Raw genomic sequence first — 16,182 nt, 5'->3', positions numbered from 1 at the left:
TGGTACATATTGGATGATAATTCACTGAGCTCTAACTGATTAAATAATCTAGGGGGCGCTCTTGAGTCATATGTTAAAGTACAGTATCAGTGTGTCTAGACTTGCTCACTGATTATGCACAAAAAATCTTGTTCAGATAGGATGATGTATCACTGAGATATAACTGTTGGAATATCTAGGGGGCGCACTTGCATTAAATGTTAAATAACAATACTAAAGAACTATACCAATGTGTTTATAAGTGATCAGTGATCATACACAATAAATCTGGTACATATTAGATGATATTTCCCTGAGATATAACTGTTGGAATAATGTATGGGCGCACTTGCGTCAAAAGTAAAACAACAACACCAATGTGTGTATAAGTGCTCAGTAATGACACACCAAAAATCTGGTCCAGATCAGATGATGTATCACTGAGATCTAAAAGTTTGAATAATCTAGGGGGTGCACTTGAGTCAAAAGTAAAACAACAATACCAATGTGTGTATAAGTGCTCACTAATGACGCACAATAAATCTGGTCCAGATCAGATGATGTATTACTGAGATATAACTGTTAGAATAATCTAGGGGGCGTACTAGAGTCATATGTTATACCACCACATCAATGTGGCTAAAAGTGCTCACTGATGATGCACAATAAATCTGGTGCAGATCGGATGAATTATCACTGAGCTATAACTGTAAGAATGATGTAGGTGGCGCTATGGAGGCTAAATGGTAAATGGTAAATGGACTGTACTTATATAGCGCCTTTCCATCTTATTTCAAGATACTCAAAGCGCTTTACACTACAATCTGTGTCCTCATTTACCCATTCATACAGCACTCTATTAGATCTCTACAAAGCTAATTGAACAAATCATTCTAATGAGACTAATCAGTGCTTTATCACATTCGTACACTGATGAGACACACAGCAGAGGCAACGAGGGGTTCAGTGTCTTGCCCAGGAACACTTCGACATGTGACTGCTGGTGGATTCAAACCCCCAACTCTTGCATTGGAGGACAACTGCTCTAACCACTCAGCCACAGCCGCCCCATATGGCTATATAGTGGCTGTTGGCCACTTAGCATGGATACCTGTTCAAGGGTTGGATAATGATCGATCTTAGTGATTTTGGTGCACCTCGTTTGAAATCTGTGCAATTTAGAGCCAAACGTATTGCAACGGCGTCACTTCTTAATTCGCCATGCTACCACGCCCCCATGCTCCAGCAAAAACGGTTTGCACTTTAAATCAAGTCAGACCATCTTATCTGTATTCTAAGACAGGATTATCCGGATTAGGTCAATGGTGTCAAAGAGGGAGCATTCCAAGTAATAAAAACAGACTTCCTGGTCTGAGGGGGCGGGGCTTTGATGACATCAAAATATGACCACAGTGCATCGTCGGGTATCTACCAGGTATGAGTCATGCCAAGTTTGTTGCATTTCGGTCTTTCAATGTGCAAGTTATAGCGTTTGTAAATTTATGGCGTGAAGCGCAATATTGAGGCCTGGCCACGCCCCTTTAACAAAACGAAACCGAAAGCTTTTGATAACTTTTACTGTCCAATTTCTTAAGGGCATATAACCCAAGTTTGAAGGCAATCACTCAAAATCCTTAGGAGGAGTTTGTTAAAATTTGCCATTAGAAACACCTCAAAAATGATCCTTTGATCCAAAATGGCCAACTTCCTGTTGGCGTTGGACCAGGGCTCCAAGAGACTTTTTCATAGGTCCTGAGACAATACAGATGTTCCCTGAGTTTAAGAATTATCGGTTAAAAAATGGCTTGGGGCTGAGGTTCTAAAACATTATAGGGGGCGCTGTGGAGGCTATTGGCCAATTATCATGGCTTCCTGTTCAAGGGTTGGATAATGATCGATCATACTGATTTTGGTGCACCTCGGTTCAAATCTGTGGAATTTATAGCCAAACATATAGGAACGACGTTACGTCTTACTTCGCCACATCGCAATGCCCACATGCTCCACCCCAAACTGTCAGTGTTGGAAAGCAAGTTGGACCAACATGTCTTTGGTCAATGGACACACATCATGCGGATCAGGTGACAGGGGTCAGATAGGGACCGTTCAAGGTAAAACTTTACACTTCCTGTTGTCAAGGGGCATGGCTTAAGTTACTTCATGATTTGACCATTCAGTCTTGCAGGTGACCGGATGTGGATCAATCACTGAAGAATTGATGTCTCAGACAGTTTTTGTGTAGGAGCTATTAGCGTTTTGTTTTTCATAGCGAGATGTCAAATTTTGAGGTCTGGCCCCACCCCTTCAGCATGCATGAAAATGCACTGTTTTGATAACTTTTCATCCCCCATGCCTTTTCACCAAAATGGCCAAGTTTGATACCAATTGAGCGAAATCCCTAGGAGGAGTTCGTTCAAATGCGGAGGCTGTAAACGGCCAAAAAGGTGTGAAAATTGGGCCTGCATTCCAAAATGGCCGCCTTCCTGTTTATCTAACAATATTGGTGCCAGAGGGTTTTCTGTGCATCTTGGGGAATTGGACAAGTGTACCAAATTTCATGTTTCTATGACAAACTAAGGTTAATGCGGAGGGTATTTTGAAAATTTCTAGGTGGCGCTCTAGAGCCATTTCTGTTTTGATTTTTGCCAAGCCTTTAAAATATGTAATTTTTCACCAGTCCTGATGCATCTGCCAAATTTGGTGACTTTTGGGATATGTTAAGGCTCCTAAAACGCCAATTCATTTGGCAGAAAAAATTGCAGCTCGGGCCTGAACAGAGCGATTACAATAGGCCTTCGCAGCGCTTAGCTGCTCGGGCCTAACTAGAATCTGATCCAGTTCCAGCAATCAAAGCTAAATAAAGCTGGTTTTGTTCAGTGGTGAGGGGATCAGGTACACAGTTTAATTTGCAATGATCTTACCTCTCAGCTGATTTCAGCTGCAGGCAAAACAAAAAACTCCTGAACTCTTTGGAAAAAGGCTGATGGCTGTTCTGTGGGAAAGAAGCAAATGTTAGAGGATTCATCTGGATTCTTTCGGTGAACAGAGGCTGTTAGACTCATGAATCTCTAATCAGGATAATTACTGTAAAAACAATCACTGTAATGCCTCTTTGATTGTTGATATGTGCTGCTGACTATCCATGCAGCTTATCTCATGCTGCTGATTTATTTCATACAGCTGTATTCATTCATTCATACTCCGGGGCAGCTGTGACTCATCGGTTAGAGCAGTCATCCTCCAATGCAAGAGTTGGGGGTTCGATTCCACCAGCAGTCACATGCCAAAGTGTCCCTGGGCAAGACACTGAACCCCTCATTGCCTCTGATGTGTGTCCCATCAGTGTATGAATGTGATAAAGCACTGATTATTCTTTGTATATATCTAGTAGAATGCTGTATGAATGGGTAAATGAGGCACAGATTATCCTGAGTATCCTGATAAGATAGAGAGGCGCTATAAAAGTACAGTCCATTTACCATCTGTTCACACAGACTCGTTCGTGCTGCTGCTTTTCAGCGTGTTGCTTTTGTACAATTAGTGATTAGTGAATTCTTAGTTTAGCTAATTTCTTAGTTCATTATTAGTGTACTATTATTATTAATACTATTATTATTGTGTACTAGTGTACTATTAGTGCTTTGTGTATATTGTTTAGTATATTTCTTACTTCATATCTTAGATCTTATTACTGTTTTTCTTTACAATTTATACTTTTGTTTGATGTAACTGAGACCCTGTGTACATAGTTTTGTTCTACCACATGTGCCACATGTGGCGCTTATGACAATAAAGAAACCTTATCCTTATCCTTTATAGGGGATAGGGTATACCCATCAACAAACTACGATACAGCAATATTGTACAGCAATGAATGAGCAATGGTCCAAAGCAAGCAAAGACTTTGTAAAACTTTGATTTGTGACCTTGACCTTAAATATTGGTTGATGAAATGATTACCAAATGTGACACACCGTGCAGTGCTGGTACTAATTCATATCAAGTTTCAATAAAATATCTTGAGCAGATCAGAATGGCTCATAAAACAAAGTCCTTGTATATCATTTGACCTTGATTTGTGACCTTGACTTTGAAACTGGGGTGGCTGTGGCTGAGTAGGGGCGACTGTGGCTGAATAGTTAGAGCAGTCGTCCTCCAATGCAAGAGTTGGGGGTTCGAATCCACCAGCAGTCGCATGCCGAAGTGTCCCTGGGCAAGACCCTGAACCCCTCGTTGCCTCCGATGTATGTCCCATTGGTGTATGAATGTGATAAAGCACTGATTAGTCTTTTTAGAATGATTTGTTCAATTAGCTTTGTAGAGATCTAATAGAGTGCTGTATGAATGGGTAAATGAGGACACAGATCATAGTGTAAAGTGCTTTGAGTGTCTCCATAAGATAGAAAAGCGCTATATAAGTACAGTCCATTTACCATTTACTATTCCTATTGTACGTAACACTGATCTAGCGATGATGAATAAGTGTGTGAAGTTTTGTTAAATTATCGAGAGCAGATCAGAAGTTATGGGCAGTACAAGAGAACGTTTATAGATGTTAGAGACTATACTATAATGTGTCTGCCTTAAAATGAGTGTAAAAGGTAGTGGGTGATATATATTCCTTCATGGAGTGACTATTATTGTTTTGTATCTCTGCTTCACAAGATATATAAATACAAACAAAAACAAGTAACTCCCATAGTGTGCTTGCTACTTACATCTGACCTTCTTTGCTTCCATTTTTATGCTCTGGTTAATGATTGACTTTCCACCCAAAGTCTTGCTCTTGCTTTAAACAGACATATCCTCCACACTGATCTCAGCTCTTTGGGGTGCTGTTAAACACATCCAGTCTGGCTTTGCTGCAAATTTCATCACAATTTACATCTGAAACCAAGAGATCTGTAACAGAATTCATGATCTACGTCTTTGTATAAACTTTTGACTTTCTATAACATCTTTGTTCTGCCCAGATACACCTGAGCCTCCATCGACTTGTCCACCAACCATGAGGTCCATCAGAAGAGACTCAACCCTAAGATCTAAACTTCCTCTCATCTTTTCATTTGAACTCTAAAGAAAAACAGTAACCTCACTGTGTGGAGGTCCCTGTACACACATAAAAACAGTCAAAATAGTGTTTATTATGATTAACTGTGTGTGAACTGAAGTTCTAAACAGAAATCTTTTAGGTCTTTTGAAACTAAACATTTTTAAAACCTCGTGAAGCCTGCATGCAGATTTTCAAGCCCCTCAGATTTGTCATGTTGAGCTTGTGTGACTGTTTTCAGCTGAAGTTCTGCTGATGTTCTCCATGAAAGCTGCACCAGATTCACTACAGCTTGGCCTTCAGCCTGTAAGGGCATCACCAAACTGGACCCTCAAAAGGCAGAGAACAACAAAACAATCTATTAAAGCTGCAAGCAGCATTGAATGCCCTCACAGCAAAGCGCCGCTCCGGCCTTACAGCAACCGTGGGAGCTTCGGCGACTTCGTCCAATCGCCATTGCGAATGCTCTTGTGCCCGTCCCCTGCTCGTTCACCAGGTTGCGCATTTGCCGAACCTTCGACATCACCTGTGACCGCGGGAGCTCCAGCAATGCCTCCCAGTCACCATTGTGAACGCTGTCATATGATTCCCGCATGCGTCAACCAGGGTGCGCATATGCTGAATTTTTGCAGTCAAGTTCCGCCCATATCATTGAGTCCGGCTGCAAGCCTTACAAGTTTGGCTAAAATCAGACCTACCAGACAGAAGTTATCATCACTTCCTGTTTTTTCTAGAATGTAAAGGACTTCCTTTAGGCTTTTCAACATGTCATATGTGGTAATCAATAGTTAGTGAATACGATTTCAGTCTTATATCTCACACAGTGTCAAGCTATAAGAATCACCCAATAATCATCAAAATCTTCTCTGAGTGGGCTGGGCTTAAGTCAAGTCACGAATCAACAATCAATACCAGTGTGTCTACAAGTGCTCACTGATAAATCATAAAAAAAATCTGGTGTAGATCAGATTATGTATCACTGAAATATAACTATTGGAATAATCTAGGGGGCGCAATTGAGTCAAATGTTAAACTACAAAATCAATGTGTCTAGAAGTGCTCACTGATCATGCACAATAAATCTGCTACATATTGGATGATAATTCACTGAGATATAACTGATCAAATAATCTAGGGGGCACACTTGAGTTATATGTTAAATCACAATATCAGTGTGTGTAGACGTGCTCACTGATTATGCACCAAAAATCTGGTTCCGATCGGATGATGTATCACTGAGATATAACTGTTGGAATAATCTTGGGGGCGCACTTGAGTCAAATGTTAAAGAACAATACCAATGTGTCTATAAATGCTCAATGATCACGCACAATAAATCTGGTACACATTGGATGACATTTCACTGAGATATAACTGTTGGAATAATGTAGGGGACGCACTTGAGTCAAAAGTTAAAAAACAATACCAATGTGTCTAGAAGTGCTCACTAATAACGCACCAAAATTCTGGTGCAGATCAGATGATATATCACAGAGATATAACTTTTGGAATAATCTAGGGGGCGCACTCAAGTCAAATGTTAAATAACAACACAAAAGTATATAAAAGTGCTCACCTATCACGCACAAAAAATCTGGTGCAGATCGGATAATATATCATTGAGATATAACAGTTTGAATAATCTAGGGGGCACACTTGAGTCAAATGTTAAACAACAATACTAATGTGTCTAGAAATGCTTACAGCCGACACACCAAAAATCTGGTGCAGATAGAATGATGTATCATTGAGATATAACTTGGAATAATCTCAGAGGCGCACTAGAGTCATAAGTTAAACCACAATATCAATGTGTCCAAAAGTCCTCACTGATAACGCACAATAAATCTGGTGCCGATCGGATGTTGTATGACTGAGCTATAACTGTAGGAATAATGTAGGTGGCGCTGTGGAAGCTATTGGCCACTGATCATGGATACCTGTTCAAGGGGCGGATAATGATCGATCATAGTGATTTTGGTGCACCTCAGCTGAAATCTGTGCAATTTAGAGCCAAACGTATTGCAACGGCGTCACTTCTTAATTTGCCACACTGCCACGCCCACATCCTCAAGCAAAAACGGTTTTCACTTTAAATCAAGTCAGACCATATTATCTGTCTTCTAACACAGGATCATCCTGGTTAGGTCAATGGTGTCAAAGAGGGAGCATTCCAAGTTAAAAAAGAGACTTCCAGTTCCGAGGGGGCATGGCTTTGATGACATCAAAATATGATCTCAGTGGATCGTTGGGCATCCAACAGGGATGAGTCATGCTAAGTTTCGTGCATTTCAAAGTGAAATGTCCTTCAATGTGAAAGTTATATTGTTTGGAAATTTACAGCGTGAAGCGCAATTTTGAGGCCTGGCCACGCCCCTTTAACATATACGAAAATGCAAGCTTTAGGTAACTTTTACTCTCCAATATCTTAAGGGCAAACCAAATTCCTAGGAGGAGTTCGTTAAAATTTGCAATCAGAAACGCCCAAAAATGACCCTTTGACCCAAAATGGCTGACTTCCTGTTGGTTTTGGACCAGGGCTCCAAGAGACTTTTTCATAGGTCCTGAGAAGATACAGATGTTCACAGAGTTTCAGAATTATCAGTCCAAAAATGGCTTGAGGCTGAGGTTTTAAAATATTCTAGGTGGTGCTGTGGAGGCTATTGGCCAATTATCATGGCTTCCTGTTCAAGGGGTGGATAATGATCGATCATACTGATTTTGGTGAACCTTGGTTCAAAACTGGAATTTAGAGCCAAACGTATGGCGACGGTGTTACATCTTACTTTGCCACGCTGCACCGCCCACATGCTCCATCCAAAACTGTCAGTGTTGGAAAGCAAGTTACACCAACATGTCTTCGGTCACTGGACACACTATCATGCTGATCAGGTAACAGGGGACAGATAGGGATCGTTCAACGTAAAACTTTATACTTCCTGTTATCAGGGGTGTGTGGCTTAAGTGATGTCATGATTTGACCATTCAGTCTTGCAGGGGACCAGATGTGGATCAGTCACTGAAGGTTTGATGTCTCAGACAGTTTTCCTGTAGGAGCTATTAGCATTTCGTTTTTCATTGCAAGATGTCAAACTTTGAGGTCTGGCCCCGCCCCTTCAGCATGCTCCAAAACAAACCTTTTAGATAACTTTACGTTCCCCATGCCTTTTGACCCAAATGGCCAAGTTTGTAACCGCTTGAGCGAAATCCCTAGGAGGAGTTCGTTCAAATGCGGAGGCTGTAAACCGCAAAAAAGGTGTGAAAATTGGGCAAGCATTCCAAAATGGCCACCTTCCTGTTTATCATACAACGATGGTGCCAGAGGGTTTTCTGTGCATCTTGGGAAATTGGACAAGCGTACCAAATTTCATGTTTCTACGACAAACTAAGGTTAATGCAGAGGTTATTTTGAAAATTTCTAAGTGGCGCTCTTGATCCGTTTCTTTTGCAATTTTTGCCACGCCCTTAAAATATGTAATTTTCCACCAGTCCTGATGTGTCCGCCAAATTTGGTGACTTTTGGGATATGACTCTCAGCTATCATAATAATAATATATAATATAATAACTAAAAAAGACTGTCAGCTACTACTACATGCAGTTTTTGAACAATATATGTAAAAATGACTGACTTACTGACTTTTTTTATTTACTTATGTGAGGTTAGCTGTGGCAGGCCTGTATCAGGTTGACTTGAAAAGTTAGTTATTTGTAGAAGTACAATAGGTGATTCTTTCCTGCAAGTTTCATTAAAAAATGTCCAGTGGTTCATGAGATGTTTTAAAAACAGGCACAAACATATATACACACCTACATGTATGCACACACACTTTTTGTGATAAAACCCACCAGCATAATCTCTCACACAGTTAACGTGGAGTTTTATCTGGTTTAATGTATTTGCCACCCTCAGCAGGAATTAAAGCCTCCCCCTCTCTCCCCCCTCTGCACCCTCACCCTTTTCTCTCTCTAAGTAGCTGTGCTCATTGTGCCGGATTAGCCGCTGTGGTAATAGCCTGCATATTAAAAAATGCAAGATTTCCCAGTGACTTATCTCCTATGCCTCCAAACTAAAGCAGTTATTGTACATTTTATTAAAATTATAATAATCGTTGCTCCACCACCAATCTGCCCTTTTTGTGTTTCCAAAGCAATTTAGTTTTTCGTGTTTCTAGGATTTAATAATAAGAGCTGTCACTAGGGCTTTAACAGACTACTCAAGTAATCGACAGGTCAATTCCTAGGACATCTATCGAGTTTTTAAATTTCACGTCGAGTATTCACAGTGACGTCATTGTGTCACGTGATCCGCACCGGGCTAATAGTAGAAGCTACCAAATGGATTCCTCCCAGCAGATGGACTGAGCAGAGCAGGTCCAGACTTGGCAAACAGGTAGAAATGCATCAGTAGTATGGATATATTTCACTAAAGATGAATCTTACTATTTGTTATATATCGTCCACCAGGCGCTTACTCTCAGTTTTTGTCTGAATTCTCAGAATTCTTAACTGACTTATTATTAAATACTGGTAAAATCAACATATTGGGGGATTTCGATATTCATGTGGATGTTGAGAGTGATAGCTTAAGCATAGCCTTTAATAATTTAATAGAGTCATTTGGTTTTACCCAAAATGTCTGCACATCTACTCATTCTTATCATCACACTCTTGATTTAGTTCTGACCTATGGTATAGAGATTAAGGACTTGGTAATAGTTTCTCAAAATCCTATTCTGTTCGACCATTTTTTTAATAACCTTTGAGTTTACATTAAACGACTACACAGTCACTGAGAGTAAATTTCATCTCAGCAGGTGCTTATCAGAAAATGCTGTAACCAAATTTAAACAATCTCTTCCATCAATGTTTTTCTCTGTCTTGCAGAGTGATGCATCAGAGAACGGTGACTTAGATCATCTAGTTGATCATCTTACAACTTCAATACAAACTTCACTTGATAAAATTGCTCCAATGAAAAAGAAAGTAATCAATCAGAGGAATCTGGCTCCTTGGTTCAATTCTGAGTTACGTACTTTAAAGCAGACATCTAGAAACCAGGAGAGAAAATGGCGCTCTACTAATGTTGAATAATTTTATTTAACTTGGAAAGATAGTCTGCTAACATATAAAAAGCTCTCCGTAACGCTAGAACTTTATATGACTCATCTTTAATAGAGGAGAATAAAAATAATCCTAGGTTTCTGTCTAGTACTATTGCTAGACTAATTAAAAGTCCCATTTCTGTTGAACCATGTATCCCTACAACTATAAGTAGTGATGACTTCATGAGATTCTTTATAAATAAAATTATTTCAATTAGAGAGAAAATTCAAACCATCCTTCCTTCTACTATCTCTTGTCCCCTGTCAAATGAGGCAACTTTAAAAATTTCACTAGAGCCAGATTTATGTTTGGACAGTTTTTGTCCTGTTGAGCTCTGAATTGTCAAAAATAATAACCTCATCCAAACCATCCACATGCCTGCTAGATCCCATCCCAACCAGACTGTTTAAAGAGGTATTTCCCCTAATTAATGTCCACATTTTGGATCTTCTTAATTTGTCTTTAATGAATGGTTATGTACCACAGAGCTTTAAGGTTGCTGTAATTAAACCTTTACTTAAGAAGTCTGACCTTTATTCATAAATTCTGGCCAACTATAGACCTATATCTAATCTAACTTTCATCTCAAAAATTCTAGAGAAAATAGTTGCAGGTCAGTTGCGTGAACATCTACAAAGAAATAATTTGTTTGAAGAGTTTCAGTCAGGGTTTAGAGCTTATCATAGCACAGAAACAGCACTAATAAAAGTAACTAATGATATTCTCATGGCCTCAGACAATGGACTTGTGTCTATACTGGTCCTGTTAGACCTCAGTGCTGCATTTGATACAGTTGATCATAATATTTTACTACAGAGGCTTGAATATGATGTTGGGATTACAGGAACGGCTCTAAAATGGTTTAAATCATATCTATCTGATATATTCCAGTTTGTAAATGTAAATAATAAATCTTCTTCATACACCAAAGTTAGTCATGGAGTTCCTCAGGGCTCAGTGCTGGGGCCAATACTCTACTTTATATATGCTTCCATTAGGTAAAGTTATTAAACAGCATGGAATAAATTTTCATTGTTATGCTGATGACACACAATTATATCTGTCCATTAAACCCAATGAATCCAATCAGCTACTTAGACTACAAGCATGGCTTCAAGACATAAAAACCTGGATGAACCTTAATTTTCTCATTTTGAACACAGACAAGACTGAGGTTTAGGTTTTTGAACCTGAGCACCTTAGGAATAAATTTTTCAGTCTTTCTCCCTCCTTAGATGGCATTAATCTGTCCTCCAGCTCTAATGTTAAAAATCTTTGTGTTATTTTTGATCAGGACATGTCTTTTATCCCCCAAATTAAAAACATTACTAGAACTGCCTTCTTCCACCTGCGTAATATCACTAAAATTAGAAACATCTTATCTAAAAATGATGCAGAAAAACTGGTCCATGCATTTGTCACATCTAGACTGGACTATTGCAATGGTTTATTATCTGGATGTCCAAATACTTCCTTAAAACGTCTTCAGTTGATCCAAAATGCTGCTGCCAGAGTCTAAACCGGAGTTAGTAGGAGCGATCATATTTCTCCAGTTTTAGCTTCTCTCCATTGGCTCCCTGTCTAATCCAGAATAGAATTCAAAATCTTACTTCTAACCTACAAAGCTCTCAACAACCTAGCTCCATCTTATATTACAGATCTTATTGTTCCATATTTTCCTAACAGAGCACTTCGCTCTCAGACTGCAGGTTTACTTGTGGTTCCTAGAATTTATAAAAACAGAATGGGAGGCATATCTTTCAGTTATCAGGCTCTTCTCTTGTGGGACCGATTTCCAATCTCTGTCCGTGAGGCTGACACATTATCCAGTTTTAAAACTAGACTTAAGACTTTCCTTTTTTGCTAATCCTATAGTTGGGGTCGGCTTGGGTTTCCTGAGCTGTCCCTTAGTTATGCTGCTATAGGCTTAGACTGCTGGAGGACAAACTGACCACAATTTTCACTCTGCTACTGACTTTACTTACTCTGCTCAACCTGTTTTGTATTTGTAATTATTTTTTCTATCCTTAACATGTATTTTTTTTTTTGTCTTTCAGATACACCTGGACCTATACCTGGACCTACCATTCTATGTTCGTCTGTCTCTCCTTCCTGTCCTCTCAACCAGCCGGTCAAAGCAGATGGCCGCTTGTCCTGAGCCTGGTTCTGCTGGAGGTTTCTTCCTTTTAAAAGGGAGTTTTTCTTTCCACTGTTGCCACTGTGCTTGCTCAGGATGGGAGACTGCAACGAAGCCAAGATTCAACTTGTCTGCTGGATTCCTTAGATAGAAAATTTTACTAATTGGCTTTTATGTATGTGAATGTTCCTGTAAAGTGCCCTGAGACAACTTTGTTGTGATTTGGCGCTATATAAATAAACTGAATTGAATATGCTCATCTGTGGTGTATGCTCATCTGTGGTGTGTGGCTAGAGAATGCATCTGGAAAAAACACTTCAAATTTGTTAAAATTGGAGGAGATGAACTCACTATACTGTACTTCGTGTTTTTTACAGCATGAAGTGATCATGAATTACCTTGATTGTGTCTTCTGTATTCTTTTACTGAAGAGATAATCACATGAGAGTGTAACAACTTAACTGCAAAAGGTATATATTAATGTAATTTACTGATAAAATGTACTAGCTTTACTCTCTACTTGTTCTCCTCTAAGGTCCTCATTTCTGTCTCTTATTTTAAGCCTCTCCTTCCCTGGAATGTTGATGTATCCTTGTCTTTGTCCCTTATTTCCTCTTCTTCTCATTTATTGTCCTTTTTGTATATTTCTCTTTTTCATTGTCCCTTTCAGATACTGGTAATGTTTTTGTTTCTAGTTTATTGTATTGGTATTACTGTGGGTATTTAACTATTCTGCTTTAATCATCCTGTCACTTTTGGGAGGAGAGGGAGAAAAGGGGCGAGAGCTAACGTGGTTAAAATACCTAAATCTCCTCTATCGCTCATAGTTTAAGAAAAGTTACAGACTACGTTCTTCTTCTTTTGGCTTTTCCCTCTTCAGGTGTCTCCACAGTGAGTCATCCTCCTCCATCTCACTCTGTCCTCTGTATCCTCTGTCCTCACTCCAACTACCTCCATGTCCTCTCTAACTGCATCCAAATATCTCCTCTTTGGTCTTTCTCTTTGTCTTTTCCTGGCAGCTGCATTTCTAACATCCTTCTACCAATATACCCACTGTCCCTCCTCTTGACATGTCCAAACCATCTCAGTCTGGTCTCTCTAACTTTATCTCCCAGTTGTTTAACCTGTGCTTTACCTCTGATGATCTCATTCCTGATCTTATACATCCTTGTCACTCCTAAGGAGAACCTCAGCATCTTCATTTCTGCCACTTCCAGTTCTTTTTCCTATCTTTTTGTCCATGTCTCTGTCTCCAGACCATAAAATATACAACTGGTCTTGCCACTGTCTTGTAAACTGTTCCTTTGACCTTGGCTGCCACTCTTGTCACAAATATTTCCTGAAACTTTTGTCCATCCACTCCATCTTGCCTGGACTCTCTTTTTCACCTCTTTACCACACTCCCCATTTTCCTGGACAGTGTCCCCAAGTCCTTGAAGTCCTGCACCTTTGTGACCTCTGCTCCTTGTAGCCTCACTGTACCTAGGGCCTCCCTCTCATTCACACACATGTACTCTTATCTTACTACGGCTGACTTTCATTCCTCTTCTTTCAAGTGCATATCTCCACCTCTCTGCGTTCTTTTCCACCTGTTCCTTGTTTTCACTACCGATCTCAGTGGCATCTGCAAACATCATAGTCCATGGGGATTCCTGCCTGACCATCACCAGAGCAAACAAGAAGGCGCTCAGAGCTGATCCTTGATGTACTCCCACCTCTGCCTTGAAGCTATCGTCACTCCTACAGCACATCTCACCACTGTCCTGCTGTCCTCATACATGTCCTGTACCAGTCTAACATACTTGTCTGTCACTCCAGATTTCCTCATGCAGTACCACACCTCCTCCCTTGTCACTCTGTCATGCTTTTTCTAAAAGACACAATGGAGTTTTTTCTGACCCTCTGTACGTCTCCATCAGCATCCTCAAAGCAAAGATGGTATCAATGGTGTTCTTTCTTGTCATGAAACCATACTGCTGCTCACAGATATTCACCTCTCATCTAAGTCTTGCTTCCACAACTCTCTCCCAGATCTTCATCGTGTGACTCATCAACTTAATTCCCCTGTAGTTGCTATAAATCTGTACATCACCCTTGTTCTTAAAAATGGGCACCAGCACACTTCTCCATTCCTCAGGCATTTTCTCTCCCTCAAATATGCCATTGAATATTTTAGTCAAAAACCTCACTATCATATCTTCTAAACATTTCCAAACCTCAACTGAGTATGTCTCTAGGTCCTATGGTCTTTCCCCTTTTTCATTTGTTTCAAAACATTCTAAATTTCACCCTCACTAAACTTTTTCACTTCCTGGTCCACAGTTTCCATGATCTCTACTCTTCTATCCCTTTCAGTCTTTTCATTCATTAGTGCATCAAAATACTCCTCCCATCTTCCCATCACAATTTCCTCACTTGTTAGAACATTACCATTCTCATCTTTAATAAGCCTAACCTGCTGCACATCCTGTCCAGCCTGATCCCTCTGTCTAGCCAATCGGTGCAAGTCCTTCTTGCCATCTTTAGTGTCCAGCATCACATACAACATATGCCTTAGCTACCTCTCTCTTTGCTCTTCATCCCATCTTCTTATATACTTGTCTCCTCTCTTCAGTCCTCTCACTGTCATATTTCTTCTTGGCTAACCTCTTTCTTTGATAGCTTCCTGCACTTCACTATTCCACCACCAGGTTTCCTGATGACACACCAAGTACCCAGCATTTTTCAGTCAGGTCATCTGGACAGTCTCTTTTTTTTTTGCTGAAATGTTTTGCCTTCGATCCGGAAGGCTTCATCAGTCAAGGAAACACATGTAGGGTAACACCACCACATCTCAAAGCAAATATGATTCATGTGTTTGTGTTTTAAACTGTTAAAATAAGATGCATTTATTCCCTTGGGAACGAACAGACTTTATTTTACAGGTGTTAAACTCAGCTTACAAACTCCTTAGTTGATACTAATCTAATGTAATGAAAAACTGTCATTGTGTTAACTTCACTTTCAATGTGAACTCATTTCCCACGAAACGGAAAGATCGTCTTGATGGGAGCTTGTGGTTCATTTTGGCCTCAAAGTGAAACACCTGCCGAGGAGTTTACTCCCAGGATTTTCCCATGGAGATAACCGTTTTAAAAGAATCCTTTGTTTTCAGGACATTCTCTTTTCAGGAGATGAACAGCGACACATATTTGACGAACATTGCATGTGATTTCTACAGTTTCAGAACTTAATGTTTGTTATTTTAAATGTCTGTTTAAAGTACCTCTCTAAGTCTAAAAAAGTTAAATCTGGTCCTCTGGACATTCAAAAAAACAAAATAAAACAAAACAAAGCAAATCAACAAAAAAATGTAGAAACGTTTCGTCTCTCGTCCAAGAGACTTCTTCAGTCTGAGGTGCTGTTTTCAGCTCAGTCTCTTAAATAGCACCTTCTCAGAGTGGATCAACCAGTTTTGCTGCTGACAACCAAAACCAGCTGATCACATGCTCAAGAAGGACCATCAGCCTAACAATGGATCATTAGCACACTGATGGCTGTTTACTATTCACAGAGGGCTGAGTGATACTAGCAATCACAGCATTGTAAGAGGGGGACAATTGAACACGTAGGCCTCCACCCCTGTTTAATGATGGACGGTTTCTTTTCACAAAGATGGCCTCCTTTACTCCTCTCTCAAACCATCGTTCCTCTCTATCCAGGATGTGCACATCTTCATCCCTGAAAGAGTGACCGCTGGCCTTGAGATGAGTGTAGACCGCAGAGTCCTGGCCTGATGATGTTGATCTTCTGTGCTGGGCCATCCTTTTGGCCAGTGGCTGTTTAGTTTCCCCGATGTAAGACTGATCACAGCCCTCCTGACACTGAACAGCATACACAACATTACTCTGTTTGTGCCGGGGGACTGGATC

At 40.0% G+C, this 16,182-nt stretch overlaps 1 long non-coding RNA gene across 1 annotated transcript in view; it reads right to left on the bottom strand.

The window, feature by feature from the left end:
* Positions 1-16,182, bottom strand: part of LOC119410275 — a 100,948-nt gene that overhangs the window by 30,927 nt on the left and 53,839 nt on the right. The window lies entirely within an intron of this gene.

This window comes from Nematolebias whitei, chromosome 5 (assembly GCF_014905685.2).
Source record: "Nematolebias whitei isolate Nwh7 chromosome 5, NemWhi1, whole genome shotgun sequence".
Classification (NCBI taxonomy): domain Eukaryota; kingdom Metazoa; phylum Chordata; class Actinopteri; order Cyprinodontiformes; family Rivulidae; genus Nematolebias; species Nematolebias whitei.
The sequence above is the reverse complement of the archived record's forward strand: the minus strand, read 5'-3'. Positions and strand labels throughout refer to the sequence as shown.